Source organism: Brassica napus, unplaced genomic scaffold, assembly GCF_020379485.1.
Source record: "Brassica napus cultivar Da-Ae unplaced genomic scaffold, Da-Ae ScsIHWf_383;HRSCAF=604, whole genome shotgun sequence".
Taxonomy (NCBI): Eukaryota; Viridiplantae; Streptophyta; class Magnoliopsida; order Brassicales; family Brassicaceae; genus Brassica; species Brassica napus.
The window spans coordinates 92501-100000 of record NW_026016464.1 but is presented as its reverse complement, the minus strand read 5'-3'; positions in this window follow the sequence as shown (position 1 = coordinate 100000).

Below are 7500 nucleotides of genomic sequence, written 5' to 3'. Positions count from 1 at the left end.
ATCAGTCCACGGGAAGGACCAGCGTGCTGATATGTGTACTGAAATGGTGCATCAGTTGTCCAAAATCAGTACACGGACAGTCCACGGGAAGGGCCAGCATGCTGATATGTGTGGTCAGCATGCTGATATGAGTTCAGTACACGGATCAGTCCACGGGAAGGACCAGCGTGCTGATATGTGTACTGACATGGTGCATCAGTTGTCCAAAATCAGTACACGGACAGTCCACAGGAAGGGCCAGCATGCTGATATGTGTGGTCAGCATGCTGATATGAGTTCAGTACACGGATCAGTCCACGGGAAGGACCAGCGTGCTGATATGTGTACTGACATGGTGCATCAGTTGTCCAAAATCAGTACACGGACAGTCCACGGGAAGGGCCAGCATGCTGATATGTATGGTCAGCATGCTGATATGAGTTCAGTACACGGATCAGTCCACGGGAAGGACCAGCGTGCTGATATGTGTACTGACATGGTGCATCAGTTGTCCAAAATCAGTACACGGACAGTCCACGGGAAGGGCCAGCATGCTGATATGTGTGGTAAGCATGCTGATATGAGTTCAGTACACGGATCAGTCCACGGGAAGGACCAGCGTGCTGATATGTGTACTGACATGGTGCATCAGTTGTCCAAAATCAGTACACGGACAGTCCACGGGAAGGGCCAGCATGCTGATATGTGTGGTCAGCATGCTGATATGAGTTCAGTACACGGATCAGTCCACGGGAAGGACCAGCGTGCTGATATGTGTACTGACATGGTGCATCAGTTGTCCAAAATCAGTACACGGACAGTCCACGGGAAGGGCCAGCATGCTGATATGTGTGGTCAGCATGCTGATATGAGTTCAGTACACGGATCAGTCCACGGGAAGGATCAGCGTGCTGATATTTGTACTGACATGGTGCATCAGTTGTCCAAAATCAGTACACGGACAGTCCACGGGAAGGGCCAGCATGCTGATATGTGTGGTCAGCATGCTGATATGAGTTCAGTACACGGATCAGTCCACGGGAAGGACCAGCGTGCTGATATGTGTACTGACATGGTGCATCAGTTGTCCAAAATCAGTACACGGACAGTCCACGGGAAAGGCCAGCATGCTGATATGTGTGGTCAGCATGCTGATATGAGTTCAGTACACGGATCAGTCCACGTGAAGGACCAGCGTGCTGATATGTGTACTGACATGGTGCATAATTTGTCCAAAATCAGTACACGGACAGTCCACGGGAAGGGCCAGCATGCTGATATGTGTGGTCAGCATGCTGATATGAGTTCAGTACACGGATCAGTCCACGGACAGTCTGTGTGTACTGAACAGACAGCCCACGTGGGCCAAAATCACCCGAACAGTCCACAGGAAGGGCCAGCATGCTGATATGTGTACTGACGGACGACCACAGACGTCCTGTGTGTACTGACGGACGACCACGGACGTCCTGTGTGTACTGACGGACGTCCTGTGTGTACTGACGGACGTCCTGCGTGTGCTGACGGACACACAGACACACACGGACAGCCACGGACGTCCTGCGTGTGCTGACGGATGTCCTGCGTGTGCTGACGGACGTCCTGTGTGTGCTGACGGACGTCCTGTGTGCACTGACGGACACACGGACACACACGGACAGCCACGGACGTCCTGCGTGTGCTGACGGACGTCCTGCGTGTGCTGACGGACGTCCTGCGTGTGCTGACGGACGTCCTGTGTGTGCTGACGGACGTCCTGTGTGCACTGACGGACACACGGACACACACGGACAGCCACGGACGTCCTGCGTGTGCTGACGGACGTCCTGCGTGTGCTGACGGACGTCCTGTTTGTGCTGACGGACGTCCTGTGTGCACTGACGGACACACGGACACACACGGACAGCCACGGACGTCCTGCGTGTGCTGACGGACGTCCTGTGTGTGCTGACGGACACACGGACACACACGGACAGCCACAGACGTCCTGCGTGTGCTGACGGACGTCCTGCGTGTGCTGACGGACGTCCTGTGTGTGCTGACGGACGTCCTGTGTGCACTGACGGACACACAGACAGCCACAGACGTCCTGCGTGTGCTGACGGACGTCCTGTGTGTACTGAACAGACAGCCCACGTGGGCCAAAATCACCCGAACAGTCCACGGAGCGTGCTGATATGTGTACTGATGGACAGCCGGACGTCCTGTGTGTGCTGACGGACGGCCACGGACGTCCTGTGTGTGCTGACGGACACACACGGACGTCCGTGTGTGTACTGAACAGACAGCCCACGTGGGCCAAAATCACCCACGGACAGCCAAAATCACCCGAGAAGCCAAAAATGCAAAAATTAATATTTTTGAAGAAAGTTTTCTGAAAGGAAACATCAAAAATATGTCAACAAAGAGTTTAGGATGTCAAGTGTTGATCAAAAGTTGCTGTAGACATCCGTTTAGACCACAAAACTCCGACCTTTGTAGCATGCAAAAGACATGGTTAGAAGCAAAAGAAATTTATGAAAATTACCAGAAAATAGCTTTAACCATCCTTATGAAGCATGCAAAAAATCAGATTCAAATTCGAAGTATTTTTTTTTTTACATTAAAAATACTCCCCGGAACACAACCAATGTCTACTGGTGACAGACTGAAAAAAAGCGTTTTGTATATATAAGGGGTAGGCACTCTCTTGAGCCTCCTACCCCCCAGTACCCGAACGGTTCGGGTACGTAGTGTTGGACTGTTCGGTCCAACACTATCGAGGGCTGGGTTGAGGTCGATGGCCGGATTGTCCCCGGTGAATTTTCCGGGAACTTTTCCGGCGAATTTTCCGGTGGACCGTTTTGCCCCTAACTTCAAATTTTCGCGCTTGCATGGTCTTGGCCTGGTTTCATCCGTCTTCCAGTTGCTTTTTTGATTACATCTCAAGAGTGGTTGGAAAGATTGATGTTAGCGGGGCAAATGAACATTCGGCGTATGAGTGGTGATTGGATAGCTAGTGTTTGTAGGCTCTGTGCTCGCGCACCCAACTACAGACCAACTATCCTCCTCAGTTTCTTCACTAGTGTTATAAAACATGTGTGGATTGCCATTAACCAAGACAAGAAGAGAAGAACGCTCAATGGCCATGATCAGGCCCGACCACGGCCGTGTCCAAGAGGAGAGAGAGAGCTGACTTCAGGAGAGAGAGAGGCGGCCACAAGCTTGAAGAGAAAAGGAAACCCTTTCCTTTTCCTTATAGATGTTATCTTACCATTTATGTATTTAGTAGATTTCCTATTTCATGTAGGATTAGGATAAGCACTCTTTGCATTTATCTCTATCTTGTAATCCTTATATAAGGAAGCCCTTTTGATGATTAATAATAAGCACGAAATATTCAGTCTCAAACCCTTCTTTTACAACACGTTATCAGCACGATAGTCTCCAGACCCTGAGATAAAACCATAACCTAAAATCCGTCACACATAAACCCTAAATCAGGCGGAACTTCAAATCGATCAAACTCTCCAACCCCGACGAACCAGACGACGAGCCACATATCAAATTGAAGCTCTTGACGAGACGAATCCATCAGCGCAAACCGTTTGTCGATCTGATCTCCGACGCGCCCACACTCGCAGAAACAATACACGGCGCCGACTTAGTTCTTGGAACCCTAATCCGAGCCAACAAGATTTTCTATCCAAATTCAAATCTTGTGAAAGATAAGTTTATCATAACTCAGTTATTTGATGATATATTGTTTAGATTATGATATTCATGTAATCTAATACCCCTTGTTTTGTTTCATGAGCTAAGAGGAGTTGGTGCAAAGATCTAATCTCGACGAACCCTAATTCGTCCTAGCTCGCGTTCCAGCTCGTCAACATCCGATCAGCTCCTGCCATAAGATGTTCCTGATCCTAGACGACCTCAACTCCCTGTTCAAAACAAAGCCAGTCCACGTTCCAAGTGAGACAGCTCGCAATCCAGATCAGCTTGCATTCGCGAAATAGACAGCACGCGTCCGAGGTTTATCCGTCCATCTTGGTGGTCCGGTTCAACCCTACAAACAGAGGTATACCGATTAATCTGAGAACCTAGTGATCATACCTAAAAACCCTAAGAGTTCTTGATCAAACCCTAAAACTAATAGGGATTAAAATTGATCATCCCATAATCACTAGATTGAAATCGATTCCAACTAGAACATGTTTGATTATTTTATTGTTTCTGATTTAAATTATAAGAAACCCTAAATCTGGAATCAAAACCCTAAACCTTAAATGCTAGAATCCGACTTTAAAAGTGCTCTTGCTTGATTGAAATCTTGATTGATTGAGGTTTAGGATTGATATATTGATCGATAGATCTAATCTCTAAATTCGAAATCCTTAAAGGCCTTGAAACCCTTAATCGGTTACTTGAAAGTTTTAAAACCCTAATCTCGATTTTAAAATTCTAAAGGCCTTGAAACCTTAAAACTTTAAAGGATTGAAAAGTTTTAATATTGTTATTGAATGAGAGTTAGGTTGCTAGATTGATTGATCCTAAAATCTAGTTGAAACATTACCAACCTTGAAATTGGTAAACTTGATATGTATTGTGTGGCATTGTGTTTTGTCATGAATCATATTGGACGACCGTAAGGTCTAATGCATTGCACACACACGTGGCCTTGTGCCCTTGATAGATTAAAAGCCGTGTGGCTTAATACATATCTAAGAGGCCGTGTGGCCTAGCATCCGGATGATCACATATGACCCGGACTGCATCATGAACCGATCTTTAAGATCGTTGTATCACATAATAATCGTGAAAGTCTAAGGCATTACATTGCAAAGCCGTATGGCCTTATATCCGGATGGATATATAAACCAGATTATAACATGAACCAATCTCTAAGATTGCTGTATCACACTAACATGGCCGTGTGACCTGACTCACACCATGATCGATTGTTTTCATAGATGCGTAAGGACTTGTTTGTGGCCGAGCTTGTTAAATATCATGCGGCTGCATGACCACATTATGAACCTAAATTTTAAATAACAATGTGACTCAGATATCGAAAAGGGACTTGGTGATATAATCACCAAGGACAACAATGAGAATGAATTGGTACATGATTCCATCATCTCATTGAAGGTCTAAAAGATCAGTACATCACTATGGAAAATCCACTAGACTTTGGAGATGCTTTACATCATAGAAATTACCACCATAAAACGGTGTTGCTTCCAAAGGCTAGAAATGACTGGAAGAATCTAAGATTCTTGGATTACAAAGTCATGGATGAGTACAACTCAGTCTTGTTTAAGACAGTCTCAATGCTGAGACTTTGTGGTGAAGTAGTAACCAAGAAAGAGTTACTAGAGAAGTCCTATTCCACATTCCATGTGTTAAATGTCATACTGCAACAACAGCATAGAATAAAAGGTTTCACCACTTATACTGACCTAATCGCATGACTGCTTCTGACAGAGACCAAATTTCGATACAACTAGTCTTATTGCTCTATGATTGCATTTGTGTTTGCTTTAAAGGATCATTCACGTTTCATATATAATAATAGAATTGGTCTTGAGTTTATTAAATCTTGCCTGATCTTACTTGAACATATGGATGTTTTAAAGTATTGCCTAAAAGGGCATAAAACCAAGAAATCATGAATGGTATAGTAAGCATAGTAAAGAAACTATGGCTAAGGCATTTGCCTATAAGGCATTATATACACCCAAAGAAAACGTGGTCCATTGAAGTTATAATGAATGGTTTCCAAAATAAGAAACAATGGACAAACTAGAAGGAAACAAGTTCCTTCAGATTTTGAAAGAAAAATCGCCTAAGACCTTGAAAGAAAGTGATCGAGACTATACCAATGATCTCTACTGATTTAAACTATGCTACAAGATCAGTATGAAGAAAGGCAAGAGATGTGGTGACCATCAAGACATAGCCCACGAAATTACACTATATGGCATGATAGGATTAGCCATCCTAAAGTTTAAACTTGATGCAAAGAAATTGAAAAGGCACAGAGTTATCCCGTAAAGATCTCACGTTGTGAAACATGTACACAAAGGGAAACTCATTAGGCTTAATAATCCCAAAGCACCACGACCTTATAGTATGGTCATGAGGGGGAGAGAGGATAAACCCATGATCAATACTACAAGTTCGTGTACTATGGTCTAAAGACCATGTTATATGGCTTGGCCATTACTCGGCCATAAAGGGCCATTACCCAAACCAAAGAGGCCATGATACAAACGGCCAAACCAAAGAGGCTATCACCTATAAACAACTTGGCCACGACTTGGCCATGACTTGGCCGTGACTTGTCTGCATAGTGCAGCCTTGGCCGCACACAGTCCATGACTCGGCCAAAGAGGCTGAAGAGACCATAAGAGACAACGGCCTGGCCACAAAGGCCATAACCGACCGGAAAGGCCATTACCTATAAAAGGTTCGGCCATTACCTATATGCTTGGGGACATAATGAATTTACATGTACAGAATGATAATAAGATCATATGCATCAGGCCATATAAGTGAGCATAGATATTCCCATCTAAAGAATGAATACGGGTCATTAAAACCAGACATACCATCTTAAGAGATTTTGAAATAAACCACCACATACATATGTGTGCCGTCTAAGATGGAACCTCAGAAGAGGATTGGGAATATATGTTGGATAGGAGTAATACTTTGTCCCACGAATTCAAAGAAAGCTTGAGCCAAAACATGGGTGATTAAAATAGTGGCCAGGTACGGATTGCATGACCAAAAGCATCCGACTATCCAAACATTAAAGGAGAAAGATTATAAGCTGGATAAAGAAAGAGTAAAGGAATGATAAGAATGGTTTTAACCATCATTGTCTTGGCAAGATCCTCGGACTAGAAAATATGATATAAGACGTCCAAAGTAAGATAATATAAAGATAGCCAATTGAGAAGCTAATCGAGATGCCATACACTGACCCGAAAAGAATGACTAAGTAATAACCAGCTTAGCACCAAATGAAACGTCCTAGAAGGGACATAATCAAGTTGCTATAGAGTCTATACAAGATAGACCAAGTGTTCCATAAAGATAAAGGAACCTCGGATAGAAAGAGAAGAGAAAGGTGCATAGACAGATCCGAGGTCATGATAAGAGAAACCGTACCAGACATTGAGAAAAGGCTGCGCAGCTACACATCTAAGGTACCAAACCATGTAGTCTTGGGACGCCAAGCTACTAGGTAACAAAGGTCCTGGATAATGAAATCTCAAAGTGATCAGATCATGTCTGGAACATATTGGAACTACATGAAGGTGTCGACACACACACACATGAATACAAAGATGCATAAGAGAATAGCACTTGAACATAAAGAGATAAGCGACGATTATGAACCCACGAATGAGTACTCATCATACAATCATAGAATCATAAAGATTAGAAAGATTAGAAAGATAGACGTGGAGGTTCAAAGTATCTAAAGAGAGATGAGTGTATTGGCCATATACATATACAGAAATGCCATCT